The following is a 22,146-nucleotide window of genomic DNA, read 5'->3' as shown; positions in this document are numbered from 1 at the left end:
GAGGTTAATTAATTATATCTTAAGTGTTGTACTATTTAAATCATGTTTCCTCTTAGATTATCAGGACTATCTTCTCCTTGAAATTAAACCTATTCCATCCAGACTACGAAAGTGTCACCTCTCAATATTGTTACTGTATGGATAGAGCGTCCAATGTTTGTAAGTAATTTTTCATGTACTGTAAGCATAAGTTGATGTCTACAACTTGTATATAACATATGATGAATCAATCTACTTTTTTCAACCTCCACCAAGGGGGTGAAACAGTGTAACATTTAAATATAGCTAATATATAGCAGTCTAAAAAGAGGCTATCAGTTATGTCTCTCTTGGAGTCAGGCCGAGACCTGATATGAAGGATCAAACTATGAACAGTTTTAGCTAGTTTAGGTACTGTACAATCGATAGATATCTTTTCGCTAATCATTGCCACTGAGTGAACAAATTGTTATGGAGGATCAGTGTGATAGTAAGGAATGTCATGTTTTGGTATGTTAATATGTGCATTGTATTCTAATAGACATTTTTTTCTTATATATGTATTTTCAGGATTTATTCTATGTCTCCTGAAGAAGGCGGGTTACTGCCGAAACGCGCGTCGAGTTCTTATGCTTCTTTTTAATATTTGACGGACTAAATGTATTTTTGTGTCCAATTTTCATGTATTGATTATGAATTTTATGTTGTTTGATTATTAGAACTGTATGTCATCGAATTATTTTTTACTCTTATTATGTGGTTCGACCTCGTGGTCATATTTTAAATGTTGTTTTTTAACCAAAATTCATTAAAGAATTATATTTTATATAGTGTTAAATTGTTTGATTTTCCTAATTGATTACTGATCCGTCCCGATTGTTCACAGTGTACAGTAGACGTCCTGGGATTCTCTTCACACTGGTGATGTTAGCCCTCCTTTTTCTCTCCTTCTCCTCAGCTTTTTCCAAGCCAATCTCGTGGCTCCATTCCTCCAAATAAAAGAGTTTAATTCTTGTTGACATTTAGATATCTGTTTGATATCAAAGGCCATAGGGATAGAGTTAAACAAAAAAGGTATATTTAGGCAGGATAGACATTTTTATAAGGTTAGTCCTCCCAAAGATAGATAGCGGGAGATGGTTCCATGCCTTGAGTTGTTTTGGACATTCCTTGTGTACTCGCTCGAGATTGTAAGTGGCGATTTTGCTTATGTCTTGGGTTATTGTAATACCAAGATAGCGCATAGAGGACACCACCTCCACCCGAGTGTTAGGAGTATTCCAAGCCATAATTTCCGTTTTTTCGGAATTTATGTTATATCCGGAAATTTTGCCGAACTCCTCAGCCCTCCTGATCACTGAGGGAGCGGCCAGATCTAAATTTGATGTCATAATGAGGATATCGTCGGCATATAAAGCTACCCGCTTATCCCACCCTCCAAAGCTAAATGATGGTATATTAGCCTCCTCTTTAAGAATCTGTACAAAAGGTTCAATATAGAGGTTGAAGAGGAGGGGAGAAAGCGTGCAGCCTTGCCTTGTGCCTCTTGAAATTTCAAAAGGCTCTGTTAGGGAATTATTTACATAAAGCCTTGCCGTCGGGGCCTTATATATGAGTGAAATCATACGCCAGAATTTTTCGGGCAGATTGAATTTCTCCATGACTGCAGCCAAATAGGACCAATTGACCCTATCATAGGCCTTAGTCGCGTCCAGCGTAAAGACAGCCAAAGGCAAAGAAAAAGTGGTAGCGATGTCGATCACCCCAACCAGATCTTGCTTGAGGTCAGATAAATGTCTGCCCTTAATACAGCCCTTTTGGTCTTCCTGAATTAAAGAGCTTGCCACCCTCCCCAACCTAGTTGCCATAATAGCAGCGAAGATTTTAATGATGAATCTTAATGGGAAGGTTAACAATTCAGTTTAGGCTACTCATCGCCCATACTATATTGTGTTTGATGCACTCGCATTACTCCCACAAATCAATCGAAGGATACTAACTTAATTTTTCGCCTCCAATTTCAAATTCTTTCACATTTACAGAGCGTTTTAAAAATGTCAATTTAAATTTTTGGTTTTTCATATACATACATTTTATTGTTCTGTTAATAATATTTCATTTTCTAAGTAGCCACAGACACACTGAGTAGCCTTCGGGGCCCCCGAGGGGTCCCTGGACCAGAGGTTAAAACCACTTAGGTACGCCATGACCTCTTAAATAAGCGAGGTCTAAAGTCCACATAGCTCTTGTATCTTTAATTTCGAATTCTTCCATCATGTGTACATCACATTGGTGGTATGCGCAAAGCCTAACTCATGTTAGACCAGCAAGGGTGTACATACACTAGAATAGTCAGACTCAACATAAGCATGTAAGCTGGCAGTTTTCCTTAAGAAAACTGATTACTTATAAACTGGGCCAGAGAAAATGTTTCACCTCTCTCCAGTTGCAGTAGTTCTCCCAGAGTGTTGATTCTGATAGTGTCAAACAAGAGAATACAAAGCATGTCCACGAGTCGGTGTACCTGGTATATTTCACTTTTTTTTTAAAGAATAAATAGAATATTTGCTTGCAATACATAGTGGATTTGTATAAGATATGTAATTATACTTATAAATGCAGTTGCAACTGTCTGCAGGTGCCACAGACTTCCTAAATGAGGTGAATAGAGATGATGGTATGTTAAGTGGGTGCCTTGTAACAGACCAAAGTACCTCACAATTGTGATCTTCACAAAAGAAGACTACTTCAAGCTGCCTACCATGGTAAGAAATCATGTTGCCTGTCTGGGAGTGGCTACTCCTGTTGGACCGACGTTCAGCAAACAAACCCGTCCCCTTGCACCAGGGTTAATCTGCTCAAATCGTCTCTTCTTGCCTACAAGCCAAGACTGAAGTAACTTTGTTGTTAAGTTGGGTGTTGGTTACTCCATTAATAGCTTACTGTCGGTACACTTTAAACTTCAAATGATCACGATATTAATGCCAACTTTTCCTTATGGAGGGCCTTGCTGGTGTCCATTGACTGACACAGTCCTGGACCGCTCTGCCTTTGCCGGATTTCTGAGATATAGAGAAGTCTGTTCTGCTATGCCAGAGTCCAGTGTGGATCCATATTACACAGCTGGACCGGAGAGCTCACCAAATGACCTCTGAGAGCAGTAAGATGCTCAGACAGCATTTTTGCCCTGCCTCCCTCTTCTGGAATCCCAAATTACTTGTAGGTCTTTCTGGCCGTGGGGCAAACCCTTAAGTAGGGTTAAGAGCTGCGTGTCATCACCCCAGTGTCAGACCATATGCACTAGGAGTGGTGCACACATACTTTTGGCTTAGCAATTTGACAACCAGCTGCAAGAAGCCTGTAGTTGAAGCCGTTGAGCCTAAACACACCGTGGTAAGTGGGCGCAGAAGAAGCACTGACATTGGGTGAGATGAATCTTTATCAAGGTTCTTCTATTCAGAGTCTGAAGTTTGTGCAGTTCAAGGCATTCAGCATCACTCCATAAAAAGTGTCTGTGACTACCAAAGTAAGTGACTCTGCCGAGCCACACCAGCCTGTGGGAACACTTTAGGAGCATTCAGATCAGGCAGGCAGTGGAAAGCTGCCCACTCACCAAGACGCGAGAACATAAGATGGAGCTCTACTTTGAAGCACCACTGCCACATCGACTTGGATAGACCATTCCACTCCACGTTTTCACTGTTGAACCTAAAACTGTCATTTCCTGAAGGTTGGGGCAAACTCCAGTTCCCTGATGGAGTTCTGCTTGCATATTAACCTGCTTCTGCTGTTGATCTCACCAAGGTGGAAGCCCATGGCCCACTCAAAGTGTCTACAAATGATTACACAGAGAACCAAGATTCCCTCTTTACCGTGTACGAGTAGAAGAGAGGATGGTTGCAAAGAGATGCTGCAGGTAACGGTGAGCTAGATGGTGACTCTGCCAGGCAAGCAAACTCCCTCCCTTTGCCCAGAATTACTTGCTTCAACTCTGCAGGACATGCTAATGTTGCCCTTTTTTGGTAACTACTAGATCAGGCCAGCGGGCAAAAACCATAAGCCCACTACTATTCTCAATGGCCTGCAACCCAGTTGCTGGGTTCAACTCACAACTCATGGCTATGTAGGAGTCTAGTGAAGTGCTTATTTGTTTCCTAGCCAAATCCAGAGCTTGAAGAAACTCCTAACTGGTATTTGTGTCCCCTTGGCTTTGCAGGGTCCACAATCCTATGGTCGTGCAAAGGTAAGAACCCAGTCTGTTTCCTTCTGTATTACGGCTTTTCCTTCCTGGATGTGGAGACATTGACCCAATATAACCAGCAACTATTGAGGTTCAATAGCTACAACTTTTGAGTTTTTAAGATACTTTGAAAACCCTAACACAAAATTGGAAGGCAGAGCAGATTTCCTGGAAAAAATATATTGAAAGCACACACGGAGAATCTTCCCACAGGTTGTCTACAGGTCATTGTATTGTGATTGTAAGTTTACCTGTAATCTCGTGCAACTGTTGATCAACAACAGTGTAGCAGGAGGTATAGTTTTTGGTGGCAGGCTTGGTACTCAGTAAGGATAGTGTTATTTTTTTCTTCCTAAGAAAAATGCTGTGATTCATCTAATGAAGGCCACTCGATCACAAACAGCAGTTACTATGCTCATTAAAATGATCAGGATTCGTATTTGTGGCTGCTCAATGATACTACTACTTTGCATTAATTGCTGATGTCCTGTGATTTTAATGAGCGTGTTGCTTGATATCATTTGTTTTTACTTTAGTGTTATGCATAAATATATATATATTTAATGTTTTCACTGGTAGCAACTCTAGCTGGAAATACCTTCTGCATTGAAACTCAAGAACTGTGCTACACTGCATCCAGTCTCAGCCTCCTCACCCCCTCCAAACTACCCTGTCAATAAGGCTTTAGAGGGCCAGCTGCGGTCTCCAACCAAGTACCTGCACCCTGGCCAATGGAGTCACGTCCAGTCTCACCTTTGGTACCTGGGCACAGGACTGCCAAGCAGCCTTGCATAAACGTACAAACAGAGTTAACATGGGCAGTCACATTCGGCACTCGAGGAACAGGGAAGAGACTCACGATGGTGGCCTTTACCATTGTATGTGTGACTCAAAGCTAAAGCTGTGCATGAATCACCTAACAATGTTCGCAGAGGCAGGACAAACCAACCTTTCCTCTGAGCTCTCGTGCCACACAAATGAAAAGGGGGGGCCCTCGGCCCCCCCGCACGCATGGCGGCGCGGCGACCGCCTCACCTCCTCTCCCCCTCGGGTCCTTCGACGGTGGGGGCGTGCCCTGGGGCGCGGCCCACCGCCGATTGGCCGGCGCCCCTCCTGACCCGGATTCAATGGACTGGTTCCGGGTCGGGGGGGGCGGGCGATAGGAGGGGCCACCCGGCCCCTCGGGAATAAGAGGTGGGGAGCGCCCAGGAGACCCCCTTGTCCCTGGACGCTCCCTCGCTGAACGCTGTGCCCCGCGTTCGGGGCTTCTTTGTTTTATTGATTTGTTTCCCGCTTTTTATTTTTCAGATCGCGTCGAGCCAAGAGCCAGCCGCGTCGTGTGGTGAATCCGGCAGGGAGGTTAGCAGGGTCGCGAGTCGGCAGCGGAGGAAGCGGGAGCCGAGGCGCCTTGTCCAAGCTTGGTGGAGTTTCTGAAGCGGCGCCTACGGGAGGGAGCAGAGCTACTTTGCCCAGAAGCGGTAGTAGTTAAAGCGGCGCGTACGGCGTCCGCATAAGGTATTTTCGAGACGGGCGCAGGGACAAGCGGTGGACCGGCCTTAATAAGGAGAGCGCGGGGTCCAATTTACCGCAATACAGGCCGCATCCGTACGCTCAGGAGACCCGGGGCTAATTGTTGGCTTTAATAAATAGAGCGCGGGTCCAGTTTACCGCCAAAAAGGCTGCATCCGTACTATTGGGAGACCCGGGGCTCCCTGTAAGTTCATTGTTCGCACGACAAGGGCCGCGTGTGCTCGTGGATCTCTTAGGTGTGTTGGTTTCTATTGCAAGCGAAGCAGGGTCGACCAGGGCAGCGCCTGGAGGGGAGACCCCATTGAAAGTATAATCATTTTGTGTTTTCCAGTCGTTAAGGGTATCTAGAGGTAAAAGAATTGCGAATGACCTTATAAATCAGGCCCCAGAATTGTGTATATTTAGGAAAGAAAGTGAATGGATGTTTTCTGATCTTTAAATATTGCATGAATTTGTACTATTGCAAACTGATTGCAGGAACTGGTTGGGAGACCCATCTAAAGGGTAAATGGGTAGTAAGAAGTGAAAGCATTGCAATTTTGTAACAAAAGTGAATTAGTGCTTATAAATTAGGCAGCTGAATGATTTTACAGTTTTAAGACAGTGGATTAATGTTTATGGCTAGCTAATTATTTTCCAACCTTACACTGCAGTGTTTTTTCTTTAAATTCATTGTACACGGTGATAACATAATTGTTTAATTCCAGGCAATTTAACTACGTTATTGGGGCCATTCACTAGCGGACAGGACGGAAGAGCATCCAACACGCAACGTGGTGTGAGCAGGGGCCGCAGATCATTATCGCAGGCGAGGACGAGTGACTGGTCGGTAAGAGGGGTACGGGGGGCTAGCATTCATCGCTCCTGGTGGCCGCCGGGTGGGTCTACATTAGGTTTACTCACCCCCTTACATAAGCGGACAAGCCGCTAGTGTTGCGGTCGCCGTTGCATGGTGCTGAAAGCCCCCTGGTGACCCTCCATCTGAAAGGTACACACAGTTGACCTGTTGGGAACTAAGTAGGCAGCGGGTGTTTTTTGGGGTAGGCGTCATGCCAGGTCCAAGGGGTGGAAAAAGGGGGTCCAACATGGAGGCTATGATGCGGGCTATGATGCGGGAGATGAGCGACATTAAGCAACAGCTAGGACAAATTAAGGAGCGGGAAGCTCGGTTGGAGGATAGAGAGGGCGAGGCACCGGGCCCGTCCGGGAGACCGATCCGCAAGAGGGTGGCACCAGTGCCAAGAGGGGAATTTGTCACCCCGCAAGGGAAACCTAGGTCCAAACGACCCAAGGAGGCGGTCCCCACCCCAGGCCCAGTGGACCCGTTACCGCCCGCGGTGGTCCCACCCCCGCATGTGCCTACACCCATTGCCCCTGTGGTGCCGGTGCCGGCAGGTCAACCAGTAGACGCTGGGTCTGCTCCCGCACCGGTGCCCACAATCCCGGGTACAGGCGGGCCACACCCGGCGCCCGCCCTGCCAGCTGGACCAGGACCACTGGGCATAACCCCAGTGGTACCTGTTGTCCCGGGGGGTAATGTAGATTCAATGCCACCCGAATTGTTGACTCAGTTAACGGCCATGATGCCATGGCTCCAAAAAGGGGGAGCCTTCCCGAATTCTGCAGACCATGCGGCAGAGGCGGCAAGGTTTGTAGAAAAAATCAGATCGGCACCGGTCGCCGACAGTGTTGCATTGCCAATTTCTTCTCCCCTTGCAGGTCCAAGTGTTCCCCAGCTGGACGGAGTAAGAGGGCAGCCGCCCCCGGTGCCCGCACTTGGTAAGGAAGTGGCATTGCCGCTCTTGGGGGACGGTGTGATACCTTCCAGGAGCGAAAATCTAGCTCAGCATGTGTCTTTAGCTGTGAAAGAAATGATTTGGGCTGATAAATACGTGTACATTTACTCTTTATTGTTGGATAATAGGGAAATGGAGCAGGCAAAAGCACTGAAAGAGTGGATGCTCCCAAGTGAATGGAGGGCGCAGTGTACTAGATTCAGGGTTGAGGAAAATCTCAATAATTGGATGCAAGCATGGGCTGTTTTCACTGCAGTTAAGGCTGAGCGTCCTCCAGATCTGCAGGCTGCATTGGCTTGCTACTCGAGCAGGATTGTGGGGTGGAGTCAACAGTATTCTGGGGAAGCATGGAAGGGTTATGATGTCAACTTTAGGAAGGCATTGGAATTCAATAGATCATTGCCATGGGACTCGGTAGATTCCATGGCTTGGCACAAACAGTTCTCTGACACTGCACCGCCCCCTCAGTTCGGTGCGGTCAAGGCGTTCAATAGACCGCAGCAGCCCTTTCGGCCCCCCCAAACGAGTGAAATACCTGGGAAATTTAGGGCAGGTGGGCCAGAGAAGAAAGGGGTGTGCTGGGATTTTAATAGGCGTACCTGCGCAAGGGCCGCGTGTAAGTTTAGGCATGCATGTTCCTCCTGTGGGCACCCCTCTCATCCAGAAACTACCTGTAGGTCCAAGCAAGGTAACACAGGACAGAGGGGTAGGGGAAAGCCACTATAAGTCAGACAAGTTACGCCCCCCCACTCCAGTGGATGTGGTGGCAATGATTCCATTGTTGAACAGATACCCTGACCACAAAGCGGCCACCCTACTCCAGGAAGGTTTTTCTAAAGGTTTTAGGATCCCGGCCGGGGGATACACAGGCAGTGCGCACTGTAGAAATCAATTATCAGTCAAACACAATCCGGCTGTTGTGGCCGCCAAAATTGACAAAGAGCTTTCCTTAGGCAGGATAACTGGCCCTTTTCCCGCAGTGCCAGTACCCAATTTTGTGTGTTCCCCACTGGGAGTTGTCCCCAAGAAAGAGAAGGGGCAATTCAGATTGATTCATAACCTGTCAGCGCCAAAGGGGGCGTCACTGAATGATGCCATTGACGAAGGTATCTGTAGTGTTAAGTACGCCTCTTTTGATCAGGCTGTTACCTTATTGCAGGCCACTGGACCCGGGGCGCTGATGGCGAAATCAGACATAGAATCCGCCTTCCGCCTCCTCCCAGTCCACCCGGCGGACCAGCATCTTTTAGGTTTCACCTTTAGGGATAGGTTCTACATGGACAAATGCATGCCTATGGGTTGTTCTATTTCTTGCGCCTACTTTGAGATGTTTAGTTCATTTCTTGAATGGGCCATGAGACAAGTGACGGGCCATCAAAGGGTCATGCATTACTTAGATGATTTCCTCTTCCTCGGTACAGCGGGTTCTCAGGAGTGCGCACTGGCATTGCAGGAATTTTGCGTGCTCATGCGGGCTTTTGGGGTCCCGCTTGCGCCTGGGAAGACGGTGGGCCCGACCACCTGCTTGGAATTTCTGGGCATCGAGATTGACTCAATGGAGAGATGTTGTAGACTACCCAGGGACAAGGTGTGCAAATTCAAGGCATCGCTACAGTTATGCCTCCGGAAGGAGAAGGTCACTTTGCAGCAATTACAGGAGGTGGTAGGGCAATTGAATTTCGCACTAAGAATCATCCCAATGGCTCGCCCCTTCTCTCGCTCCATCGCGCATGCGATGAGGGGGCTGAAGGAAAAGCACCACCGCACGCGCCTATCGTCTGAAATTCGCCAGGATATGCTCATTTGGATGGCATTCCTGGAAGATTTTAACGGTAGGGTGGTCTGGCCCGGCCCGCTCACGACATCGGCGGAGTTGGGATTATGGACTGATGCGGCCGGTAGTGTGGGCTTTGGTGCCATCCTAGGGAATAGGTGGGTCGCTCAACAATGGCCAGAAGAATGGAACACATGGGGCTTGCTCAGCAACATTGGCTTCCTGGAACTTTTTCCAATATGGGTGGCACTGATGGTTTGGCCCGAACACCTATGTAACCAATCAGTGGTGTTTTGGTCAGATAACATGACAGTGGTGGAATGTATCAATCAGCAGGGGGCGCAGTGTCCTTTCATACTTCGTCTGATCAAAGAAATTGTTCTGCGGTGCCTTAAACTGAATGCTAATTTTAGAGCCAAACATGTCCCTGGTGTTTTAAACAATGCTGCTGACTCCCTTTCTCGCTTCAAAATGCAGGTTTTCAGGGAACATCTCCCCACAGCAGACCCCTCGCCAGCACACTTCCCAGCTGTACTTTGGCAGATTGGTGCCCCAGATTACAGGACCTCGTGGTCGCTAGCCTAGCCCCCAGGACCAAGACGGCTTACGAAGGGGCGTTTCTGTCTTATTGTTCTTTCTTGGGGCCACAGTGGGAAGTGCTTTGGGCGAAGGAGGATGGGTTTGCAGCCTATTTGGAATGGATGCACGAAGAGGGGCGCTCAGTGGCAGCGGCGACCAGACATAGGGCAGCAGTGTCATTCTTCGCTCAAGCTAGGGGCTTCAGGGATCCCACTAATACCTTTATGATACGCAAGGCTTTAAGGGGATGGCGCCGTATTCAGGGACACCAGAAGGATAAGAGGAAGCCCATGGGGTTGGCCCGGCTAACAGCCTTACTGGGCACGCTGGAGATTGTTTGTAACTCGGAGTGGGAAGTGCTTCTTTTTAAGGCGGCATTCTCCCTGGCATTTTATGGGGCGCTGAGAATTAGTGAACTTGTGGCAGGATCCAAGTCTGACATATTAGGTGGCTTGCAGAAGGCTGGGGTGACGATAAGGGGTGACACCATGTGGGTGATTATCCAGAAATCAAAGACCGATCAAGAAGCTAGGGGTCACACCATAGTTCTGCAACGGGCACCCGCCAACCCGTGCTGCCCGGTGAGGCACGTAGAAGCACTCATGGGACGGATGGTCGGTTCAGCAGGCAGGGCGTTGCTCTGTCACGCCGACGGGAGCCCCTTGACCAGGTATCAATTCAGGAGAGTGTTCGAAATAGGGGTTACAAAAGCAGGTCTTGACCCTAGAGATTTTGGATCTCATTCCTTCAGGATTGGGGCAGCAACTGAGGCGGTGGCGGGGGGCCTCCCGGTGGAAAGAGTGAAGACAATTGGAAGGTGGTCATCAGACTGCTATAAACGTTATGTTCGGATTGACATGCTATGATTACTTGTCACTCACGCTTGGTCTCTTTCCGCTCTCTTACAGTTTCTCAGACCTGTTACGCAGGGGAGGAATTTGTCGTCAGGCACCGCCAAGATTCATCGGCACGGAGCGGCGAACAGGAAACAACAAAGAACAATGTCTGGATTGTCGGTCATTCATATGTGAAGCGAGCGGAATGTGTATTCCTGTCAGGTGATAAGAAAGAAAGGGCGGCACAACTAGGGTTGAATATCACGTTCTTTGGCAGAGGTGGGTTGTGTCTTCACGAGTTTAGGGGTTTCTTCCAAGGGCTGTTAGCACGCCAGCGGTCTCCACCGTCAGTGGTGATACTTCACCTTGGGGAGAACGACTTGGCAACACTGGGCAGGCGCATCTTGATTGAAGAGATTATCTCAACAGCGGGTTGGATAGCTAGGACCTGCCCCGGGTGCACGCTAGTATGGTCACAACTCATACCTCGACTTCAGTGGCGGGGGGTCATTCGGTCAGGGCGTTGAATCACTCGGTAAAGAGGATCAACACACGGTTGGATAGGTTGTTTCGAACCCCCGTGTTACAGTCAATACCTCATGGGTGCATCTGGGGTCACAAGTATTACTTGAAGGACGGGGTTCATTTGACAGAAGAGGGTAATGTCCTATGGTCTGACAATATCTGGGCTTGGCTAGAGGGCTGGGATAGGAGGAGTGTGTCCTTAGGCAGGGGATAGAGGGGGAGGCCAGATCGTCGGTTAACAATACTGGCCTGTGGCGGTAAGGTCATTATCGGTGAGCACATATTTGAGGTCTGAGGGGGCGGGCATCATCCTATGGAGGTTCCCGCCCGGGGGGAGGGGCCTGCGGGCCACTCCCAGTACTCCAGGGGCAAGGTAATATGCAAAGGAGCGCGGGTAGGAGTAGTTCACGCTTTCCTTAGGCTGGTAGCCACCCCGCGCGCGTGGACTCATGACGCCACCGGCGCAGAGTAAGGGCCCTCCTTTAGTGGGTAAATGGAGTTTGGGGCGTAGACCGGGCAATTCCCGGGGTAACACTGCGCATGCGCACTTCTAGGGGGAAGGCGCAGCTTGTAGGACCTGACACCGGTAGTGACCCTGCCATATGGCCAGAAATGTACAAAAATCAAGGTAGGATGTTTAGTTTAAGCTAGGAACAACTTGTATTAGAGTTTTGTTAAGGTCAGGCTCTCAAACTTGTTGATAACAATTGTATAACTGAATGTCCTGCTGATTTTTGTATTCATTGTTGATTATGCAATTAAAACCTTTTTTAATTTCATACTTTAATAAATACGGCCGGGCGACTAGCGCCCGCCTTCCAAAAAGTAAAACACGTCTCGTGTCCACGTTCCTGGGTGTTGGGTGCCGGATTGGGGGGGAGGCGGCAGCTAGTCGCTGACCATGTGAAAAGGGGGGGCCCTCGGCCCCCCCGCACGCATTGCGGCGCGGCGACCGCCTCACCTCCTCTCCCCCTCGGGTCCTTCGACGGTGGGGGCGTGCCCTGGGGCGCGGCCCACCGCCGTTTGGCCGGCGCCCCTCCTGACCCGGATTCAATGGACTGGTTCCGGGTCGGGGGGGGCGGGCGATAGGAGGGGCCACCCGGCCCCTCGGGAATAAGAGGTGGGGAGCGCCCAGGAGACCCCCTTGTCCCTGGACGCTCCCTCGCTGAACGCTGTGCCCCGCGTTCGGGGCTTCTTTGTTTCCCACCCACCATCCCTTGGTACAAAGTTTAAGCAGCATTATGTCCGGTTTAATGGTAAGTTTCAAAGGTATGGACCGCGGTAGAGAGTAGGCTGTTGTTGTATTTTGTGATCTGTTGTTAGGACTTTTTCCCCTTTGTAGAAAAGTGATGTGTGAAGTGAACTGTATTTGAAGATATGTGTCTTTAGGCCTTTTTTCCCTTTGTAGCTATACGTTGATATTGTAATTTTGAGTAACATGAGTGAACCAAATTGTAATGTTATGCCATGTGTCGTTAGGCCTTTTTTCCCCTTTTAGCTATGCGTGGATACTGTTATTTATTAGCCAGTGTAGTTGTCCTTTAGAATTTCTCCATAGGTCGTCGTATTTATTAGGTATGGGACATGCGGTAAGGTCATTATCGGTGAGCACATATTTGAGGTCTGAGGGGGCGGGCATCATCCTATGGAGGTTCCCGCCCGGGGGGAGGGGCCTGCGGGCCACTCCCAGTACTCCAGGGGCAAGGTAATATGCAAAGGAGCGCGGGTAGGAGTAGTTCACGCTTTCCTTAGGCTGGTAGCCACCCCGCGCGCGTGGACTCATGACGCCACCGGCGCAGAGTAAGGGCCCTCCTTTAGTGGGTAAATGGAGTTTGGGGCGTAGACCGGGCAATTCCCGGGGTAACACTGCGCATGCGCACTTCTAGGGGGAAGGCGCAGCTTGTAGGACCTGACACCGGTAGTGACCCTGCCATATGGCCAGAAATGTACAAAAATCAAGGTAGGATGTTTAGTTTAAGCTAGGAACAACTTGTATTAGAGTTTTGTTAAGGTCAGGCTCTCAAACTTGTTGATAACAATTGTATAACTGAATGTCCTGCTGATTTTTGTATTCATTGTTGATTATGCAATTAAAACCTTTTTTAATTTCATACTTTAATAAATACGGCCGGGCGACTAGCGCCCGCCTTCCAAAAAGTAAAACACGTCTCGTGTCCACGTTCCTGGGTGTTGGGTGCCGGATTGGGGGGGAGGCGGCAGCTAGTCGCTGACCATGTGGGGGTTACAGGGGGTACACTGAGTGTGGGCTGGCCTCCTGACGCACGTGTATTTGTCCCTCTTTAAAATAAATCAGTTTCAAGTAATGAACTGAGCTGTCAAGGTCCATAATGTAAATGTGCAAAACAGAAACTTACATGGGAAGCACTGGCAGGCCTGAAAGAGGTAACATATACACGTTTGCCATTCCTCTCGGGCTCACCCCTCACAGCAGTTTATAACTGAATTACGCAGTCAGTTGAGAAATGTACTAAGAGGCCTAGAAGTCCACACCGTGGGTAAACCACGACCAATGTTTACGTTCTTCCGTCCCTCACACGTCGCTTCCTGCTAGAGTGCCACAAACAGAGGCACAACGAACGACTTGAGTCAGCGCGTCAGTGCTCTGCGCCACTTAGACAAAAGCACATCTCATTTAGCACTCCCAGCCGTCTCGCCAGACAGAAGCTTGGACCACTTCCAGGCTCGGCCAGAGCACAGGCAGCTGATGCCTCTGCGGGGACTACCCTCGGCGCCCTCAAGTCATGGAGTCACACTGGACAGGGCGGTACTCGGAGAACTTTTCACATGCACAGAAGGCTCCGTCTGCACAGCTCACCACACCCTGCAAAAAGCCTCTGAGTGCTGACATGACACCAAACTTTCTGCTAGAGTGCCACGGCTCTGCGGCATGAACTGCCTGGCACGAGAAAAGCTTTACATGACTCTTTAAGAGTGTGAAAAACAACATATCGTGGTTTAGCACAAATGCAGCGAAATAGCAGCACGTCACAGTGTAAGTAGCAGGCAATCCCAGCACTAGAACAGAGTTGTTTATCGTAGGGAAATATTTCTAGGGCAGACGTGTTTGGTTCCCCCACGCTGTGTTTGTTTATACGGTGCCTCTCTGATAACAGCCTGCAAGAGCAGGGAACAGAAAGGTCCCGCAGCGTCCAACATCCGCAGGAACCGGCAGCTCGTACGGCTCCGTTTGTAGAAGAGCCGAAAGTTAAAAGCAAGAATCCATTTGAACATGGACAACGTAAAACTGCGGCGCAGCATTTCTCGATGCCAAGTACTTACTGTGCCTTGTCCCTACTGGAAAATCAGCGTCAGAGCCAGCCTTCTCCAAGTCCCAGGCTGAACGCACTGCAGCATATAGATCCTGTGCATTAGGTTGTTTCCATTGCAGTGCCTGCCTCCCCGGCCCGCTCTGACTTCAGTTTGGAGAAGTGCTCTGCTGACCAACCCTCCTGTCGGCACACGTGACGCGCCCCGGCCCGGCCCCGCGCTGCGTCACGACTCCCCACCCGGGGCCCTCTGCTGCTCCACCTAGTTTATAATAATAATATGCGCATCTGTTTCTGAGAACAAACCCTATGTATACCGAATTAAGTCACTTCCTGCAATTGTGCGGCGCTTAGAATGTACATGTCATGGCACTTACACGGTCGTATTCTGTGGTTGTTTTTTGGGAACGACGCAATACCCGTCACCTACTCTTATTATAATGCCTGACTAAAAAAGATGCACGCCAAATAAATGCGTACATGACAAAATGTAATATTGGTTCATAGAAACGGAATGAAGTTCGGCACGCAAACACTAAAAGTGATAAAACATTTTTGGAATAGGTGCCTTCGCTGCTTAGCATTAGCAGTGTTACGCTAAAGCAAAGAAGGGAAAAATACCTAGTGTGAGATGCAATGAACCTTCCCAGGCTGACAGCTGCAGACGCCACTGTGAGAAAAAGAACACGGAAGTTCTGTAGCAGAACTGGGACACAGGAACCAAGTCTCAGCGCGGAATGTCTCGACTTCTTTTAACAATAAAGGATGAAAAACCACACTCAGATCAAGCGAGAGTCTGAAGGACAGCCGGGAGTTCGTTCTTCGGTTTTACTGTTTTTCTATAATGGGCACATTAGTAGAGCAGAACGCTATCTGCGGCCGTCTTGCACTTGGTCCCCTTTAACAATAGAGTCAGTGCATCGTGAAATCCACACGTTAATCTATAAATGAGAAAACAAAGTCATGTAATAAGCCACATCGTGTTGTGTGATGAGTATGAAACCATGGATGGCCCACTATTTATGTTAGGTGGCAATATGAGAGTGCCTCTCTCACACCTCTTCATTCATCACACTACTATGCGTTGTATCCTTTAAAACGATAACCACAACTTGGTTGTCCTCATGCATGAAATGGCGACACTTCCCTCATAGGATCAATACAAAAGATAACACACACTAAAGGAATCAATTGTAAGCTGTAGCTTGTCCTGTTGGAGTATTGGGGTTCTACAAGGTGTAGCGTACTACCTATGGAGGCAAGTAATTCAGGGCCAAACAGGGCATAAGCCAGTGGTGGCTCCTCCGCTAAGGCGGAGGAACATCACCCGCTGCTTTATGCAGTGTCAAAAAAGGAAAAATAAAATGATAACAACTTGAGGTTATTATCATTTTAGTTTTTTCCCATTGCAGCGTCTTTGTTGGGCGGGGCTGCTCTCACAGCAGGGGGAGCAGTGGTTTGCACTCCCTATGTGAACATGAGTGATAAACAGTCATGTGCACATAGCATATTCTCCACGCAGGCTGCATTACAGCCTAACTGGAGAACATGTCCACCCCTCCAGCCCCTGGCTGAGCGCCGTGTCACATCGCTCAGACCAATCACAACGCTGCATTGCAGCATTGTGATTGGCTGCAGGGAGCGTTGGAACCCTGGTGCTACCTACTTTCTGTTGCCCCCAAGAAGCCAGGAAGGGGACGCAGGAGAGGTGGAGGCAGCCGGCCAGGAGGTAAGTGGATTTTTTTAACCCAATTTTGCCATCCCACTGCTGCTTCCAGGTAGCAGCCGCCACTGGCGTAAGTGGTATTTAAATGTTGCAATATAAATACAATACAACAGCTATTGACAGCATTATGTTTAATGACCCTTTCTTGGTCCTGAAAAAGCGCTGTGGATCTTTTATAGACCACGGAGGTGCGAAGCATGTTGACCTGCACCTCGTTTCACTAGCTACTTGGGCACATTACCAACCCTCAGAAGTAGCATCTACAATTTGTGTCTTTTAACCTGGCAGGGGAGTCTATATTATAAAAGCAAACCCGACATCTCCTAGTCAGTTTTATCTCACTACCAATGCACCTCACGAATCACCCCACTTTGAAACCCTTGCACTCATCAGATGGCAACAAAAGCAAAAGATCTCTGCCAAAGTGACCCTCTGGAGTACCCGTAGGTATTGCAACGCTGGCCCGATGAAACGCACCCGCCGATGATAAAGCATGGCATCCCTAGGGAAGTGTGAGGGCAACAATAAACAGTCTTGTTGACTGTTCCTTTTCTGATCTGTCCATAACCTACACTCTTTTTTAGGAACAGTGACCACCCGACTTTGATTTGACTGATCAGACAAGACCTGCGCAACACCACGCACAGAGTGACCAAGGTAGAGGGCAGACTGTTGGAGGTTGAGGACACCGTCAAATCGTATGAAGGGCGCCTGGTCACCAAGCAGCGCCTGGTGGGTCAATTAGAAGCCAGTGCTGAGGATGCGGAAGGGAGGTCCCGCAGGAAGAATCTCCACATGGTGGGTGTCCCACATGGGGTGGCGGGCAGCACACCAATGAAATTCATATGGGAATGGCTGAACAGCTCGGTCCCCTAGGTTGATGCGTCAAGAAGCTTCATTGTGGAGCAGGTGCACAGGGCATTGATCGCCAAGAATCCGATCGGTGCTTCACCCAGACCGTTCATTGTATGTGTACTCAACTATACAGACAGAGATGCTGTCCCTCGGGCTGCCGGCCAGGCCAGCCAGTTGGCTATCCAATCCTCTCCGGTGACGATCTTCCCGGATTATACTCTGAAGGTACTGCAGCAGCACCGGTCCTTCCGGGAGGCTAAACCCAAACTGAGAGACACAGGGCTTATATATATGCCCGATTCTGGACCCGCCTGAAAGTACTTTTCCAAGACAGGAGCCTGTTTGTTGAGTCTCCTGAGCGGGTGAGGGAATGGATTGAGATGAGGCCACCAGGGTGTCAAATGGGCGCTTCTTCCCTAAGAGGAGGAGGGAGACCCAGGGGGATGGTGGAGGCCCCACAAAGGAATGGAAGGATTCGAAGAGCTTGTTCGGTGTGTACTGATTGTGTGGCCCCTGGAAAGGTCTCGCCCGATGTAGGAGATGGACACTGATAACCTCCAGCAGGTAGTGCCTGCTACACCATGATGCTCTCGGCGGACACTGTTTGAGAGTGATACACACTTGTTTCAATGCTCTGCTCTGTTGTTCTTGGTCTGTATCCTCATTTAGGTTGATTCTCTAGGGATGGTTTGTGGTTTGTAGGGGGAAAGGGTGGAAGGGGTGATACTGTTCCCACAACTGCCCTGTTGACATCAATCCCTAGTCTCACCAAAACTGGTACTTCCCGTTCACAAAGTATAGGTGGGGTGTTAGGGGTGGTGGTGATGGGGGGGTGGTGATGGGGGTTTGTTGAAGATTCTGTTTTGTGTTCAGGAACAGAAAATGCATCCAGGCTCTTGAGACATATCTAGGATTTAGTAACACAATACAGTTACATCAAAGTCATGAGTGATCTCCTTCAAATGACTGGCTCATCAAAGACTCATGTAGCCCTAAATACACTAGCGCTTCTGTCCTGGAACATCAAAGGTATGTTGGGTAAAATAAAGAGTAAAGTAAACTAAGCAACCCGGTATTTGTAAAGTGCAAACTAATCACCCCGAAGAGTCTCAAGGAGTTGGGGGCCATCAAGGAGATTAAGCGAGCTATTGCCCAGAGTCACATGGTGCTGGGCTGAGCTGCTGCTGGCGATCGAACCGTGAGCCCGTGCTCCGGAGTCAGCCGCGCGGGCTGCTGCACCACACCTCTCCCTTACAGAGAGGGGCAGTGCTCAATGTGACTCTCGCGGATGTGGTTATACTTCAGAAGACCCACCTGATGGGCACTTCATGCTCCTTCCTGGCTTGTAAGGGTTACAGTCAAGTTTATCACTTTGGGTTCCATAGGGGATCTAGAGGCAAGGCCATTGTCATTCGGAGCCCCCCCCCCTCTGGTGGGCTCTAGGGTGTGTCACGATGGGTCGGGCCACTTTGTGGCAATCACGCGCACACTCCATGGGTGATCCCTCTCGTTGATATGTGTTTATGCCCCTCCCCCGCTTACCTCAAAGTTTTTTGGCAAACTCTAGGACCTGGTGAGGGAGTTGCCGAATGCTCCGTGGATTATAGGGCAGCGATTTTAACAGGGTGTGTGATGCAGCTCTGGACCACTCGTCGGCGAGTTCGTGGGCAAGTCATGGACCCATACTCCTGTCCTTCTTTGCGCATAACTGGGGCCTGACAGATGAGCGGAGGGCCCATCATCCTGTGGAACTGGGATACACCTTCTATTCGGATGCCCACTGCTTCTTCTCCCACTTAGATTATTTTTCTTGCATAATCGAGATGGGCATCAAGTTGTCGGTGTTGAATTAATGGCTCATGGATTCTCTGACCACTCACCGGTATCGCTGAAACTGGAGTTTGAGGGAATGAGGAAGGAGATGGCAACTAGATAACTTGCTTCTCCAGAAGGACACATTTCAAGAGATGAGTCAGAATACATGACAGCAATTCCTTATTGATAATAAGGGCTCCATGATTTCCAGTTTTTCACTCTAGGAGGCTCACAAGGCCACGTTTAGGGGGTGCATCATTAGTTATGCTAGGGACAGAAGTGAGCGGAAGGTCAAGGACCTGGAGGGCAGAGTGCTGGAGATGAAACAATATCTGTCGACCTGGCAAGACTCTATCCTGCATGACTCACTGCATAATCAAACCCTGCTTCGGCAGGAACTCACACTACTAGGGGAGCCTGGTTAGCCACACGCAGTAGACTATTTCAATAGGGCAGCAAGGCTAGCAAGACGGCATTGGTTGTGCAGCCCCAGGGAGGCGGGAGCGTTGGTTGCCTACCTAGACGCATGGGAGGGCTCGAGGATAACTGGCAGCGAGCATTGTGAATGCTTTTCTGGCATACTATCATTCTTTATATGGTGCTGACCCACTCAGCCATCGCCAAGACCTGCATCAGGTTCTATTTGATATCCCGCTTTCCAGCTTGTCTTTGGAGGAACACAAGGTATTGGAGGTGGATGTTGCACGTGATGAGCAGTGCGCTGTCCTGGCCTAACGTAAGGTGCCCGGACCGAACGCTTTCCCGCCGCCTCTGGTGTGGCTTCAGATGGGCTCGCTGTTGTTGGACTTATTTCAGGAGCTATTGGTGGAGGGAGAATTACCCCTTGACCTTCAGACAGCCGAAATAGTGGTTTTGCCAAAGCCGGTTAGGGAGGGCACTCAGTGTGGCGTTTTTTGTCCAATCTCGCTTTCGAATACAGAGGCCAAAGTTTGGGCCAAGATGTTGGCCTCCCGCTTGGTGGGGGTTATCCCTTGATTGGTCTATCCGGGTCAGTCCAGGTTTATGCAGCAGCATAAGACTCCTCCCAATCTTCGGAGAGTGCATAATGCAATAGCCTTGAGTGAGTCACAACCTGGACATAGAGCCCTTTTATCCATCGACTTCTGGAACACCTTCAACTCGGTGGATTGCACATTTCTGTTTGCCCTCTTGTTCAGAGGTTGCTTTGGTCCCAAATTTATACGATACATGCAGCTTCTCTATACTGGCTTGGTGGCCAGGGTAAGGGACAGGGGAGGGGCATTGGGTTGGTTTTCCAACAGAGCGGGCCACCCACTAGGGCTGCCCCCTTTCGACTTTGCTCTTCACGTTGATGATAGAGCTCCTGGCGGCTTGGTTGAGGGTCGGCGCACTTCTAGAGGGCTTCCGCTGGTCGAAGGGAGCTTGTAATAAGATCTTGTTATATGCTGATGATGTTCTTCTATTTCTGGCAAATCTGGATGTGTCGGGCCCCTGGAGCTTGAGAATCTGGCCATATGTGGATTGTATTCCGGCCTTCTGCTGAATGCTCACAAATCAACGGTCTACCCTATTCCTCCGTGCCATGCCATGGGTGTCATAGTTACAGTTTCTTTCTCATGGATTTAGGTACCTCAGAATTTATGTCACCGCCGATGTGACATGGTCCTATGAACAAAATCTGGCATCGCAGTTGCACGCTTCGGACGAGATGTCAAGTTTTGCTACTCTTTACCTTTATCTCTTTTGAGACGATTGGTCATCTTCAAGATGGTCTCCCTCCCATGCCTCCTTTATTATCTGCAGCACCACCCCTTCCTGAAAAAAAAAATGTTTCTTTAACAGCATCAATGCACTGATTAGGTCACTGCTCTGCGTGGGCAGAATGCCTCGCATTGCCCTTGGAAAGTGTGCTAGCCAGCCAGCCTATGAGGGTGGAATAGCTACACCAAATTTGCTCCTATACTACTGGGCAGCACATCTGTTGGTTGTGAATGACTGGTGGTTCACAGGATTTAGTGATCCGGCTTATGTTGCGGAGGGATGGATACTAAGAGATCGAGATTTCACTCATGTGGTCTTAGGGGGAGGACTGGGGGGTTATCCGCAAATCTCCCACCTGCTACATAGATGGTAATTGAGATTTGGAATGCGGCCCTCAGGAAGGTGGGATGGGCGGACTGCATTACATTAGAGACTCCATTATGGCGGGGTACTAGGTTACCATAGGTGGCCGCATTGCCAGGCTTTTCGGCCTGGGATACTATAGGCATCCATCACAATGGTAGAGGATGTGCTCAAGGTTGGGATGCTTAAATCTTTCCATGACTTGCAGGATGAGTTTGACTTGCACCACACCCAGTTCTTCCATTATCTCAAGCTCCGGAAAGCCCTCCTCCCCACAATACAATTAGTAGACACTATTCCCGAGTTCTACCCATTGGAAGCCAAAATGCTGCACACGCACCTCTGGGAGCACAAGCTGCCAGAGCTCTATAAAATGCTACTGCACAACATGCCGGTCCTCCTGGTGGGGGTTTGGGCGGCTTGGGAGGGAGACCTGGGCCTGTTGAAAGACAATGGATGGAGGGAGGCTGTGGAGGCCCCTACATAAGCAGTGATAGCACCCCAATTTCAGCTGATTTAACTAAAGTTGCTTCATAGGGTGTACTTCACTAGAGTCAGACTTCACAAGATGGGCCTCATCCCAAAGGGTGACTGCCTATGATGCGGCGATCCGAAGGGTTATCTGCTCCATACATTCTGCCACTGGCCGTGACTGGCCCACTACTAGGGAAACATGCTGAGGAGGCTCAAGGGGGTGCTGGATTGAGGTGTCCCCCGGGATCCTGAACATGTGCTTCTTCACATCATGGATGACTTGGGGGGCACATGATACGAGAGGGCACTCCTGTGGCTTGACTTAGTTGTTGTCAAGTGAGACATCGCTAGGGCATGGAAGCACTTGGAGGTAGTGCATAATTTGAGCTGGAGCTTTCCGGTGCTGAGCACCGGCACTTAATTGGTTTCCGGTGCTCGGCACCGGCACCTAATTGTCAACATCACACTTAGGGCAGTCTGTCACAAGGTGGCGCTGCTCATGTCATTTAGAGATGAGCAGTATACCAGTTGTTTAGGAAATCAATATACATTAAAAAAATTACTAATACTTGCCTCTCCAGCCATTCCTTTAGCTTTGGGGACCTGGAATAATCTGAACTGTCG

The 22,146-nt window shown here is 49.2% G+C and overlaps 1 protein-coding gene across 20 annotated transcripts in view; it reads right to left on the bottom strand.

Annotated features, from left to right (window-relative positions):
* CAST (calpastatin) overlaps positions 1-22,146 on the bottom strand; it is a 685,784-nt gene that overhangs the window by 440,107 nt on the left and 223,531 nt on the right. For 5 of the 20 annotated variants that reach the window (XM_078675416.1, XM_078675424.1, XM_078675425.1 and 2 more), the window contains exon 1: positions 14,560-14,753. The exons of the other annotated variants lie outside the window; for them this stretch is intronic. The gene's annotated coding sequence lies outside the window, so the exon portion shown is untranslated. Of the gene's footprint in view, positions 1-14,559; positions 14,754-22,146 lie in introns of those variants that run through there. 20 annotated transcript variants of the gene reach the window in all.

This window comes from Lissotriton helveticus, chromosome 2_1 (genome assembly GCF_964261635.1).
Source record: "Lissotriton helveticus chromosome 2_1, aLisHel1.1, whole genome shotgun sequence".
Classification (NCBI taxonomy): Eukaryota; Metazoa; Chordata; class Amphibia; order Caudata; family Salamandridae; genus Lissotriton; species Lissotriton helveticus.
The sequence above is the reverse complement of the archived record's forward strand: the minus strand, read 5'-3'. Positions and strand labels throughout refer to the sequence as shown.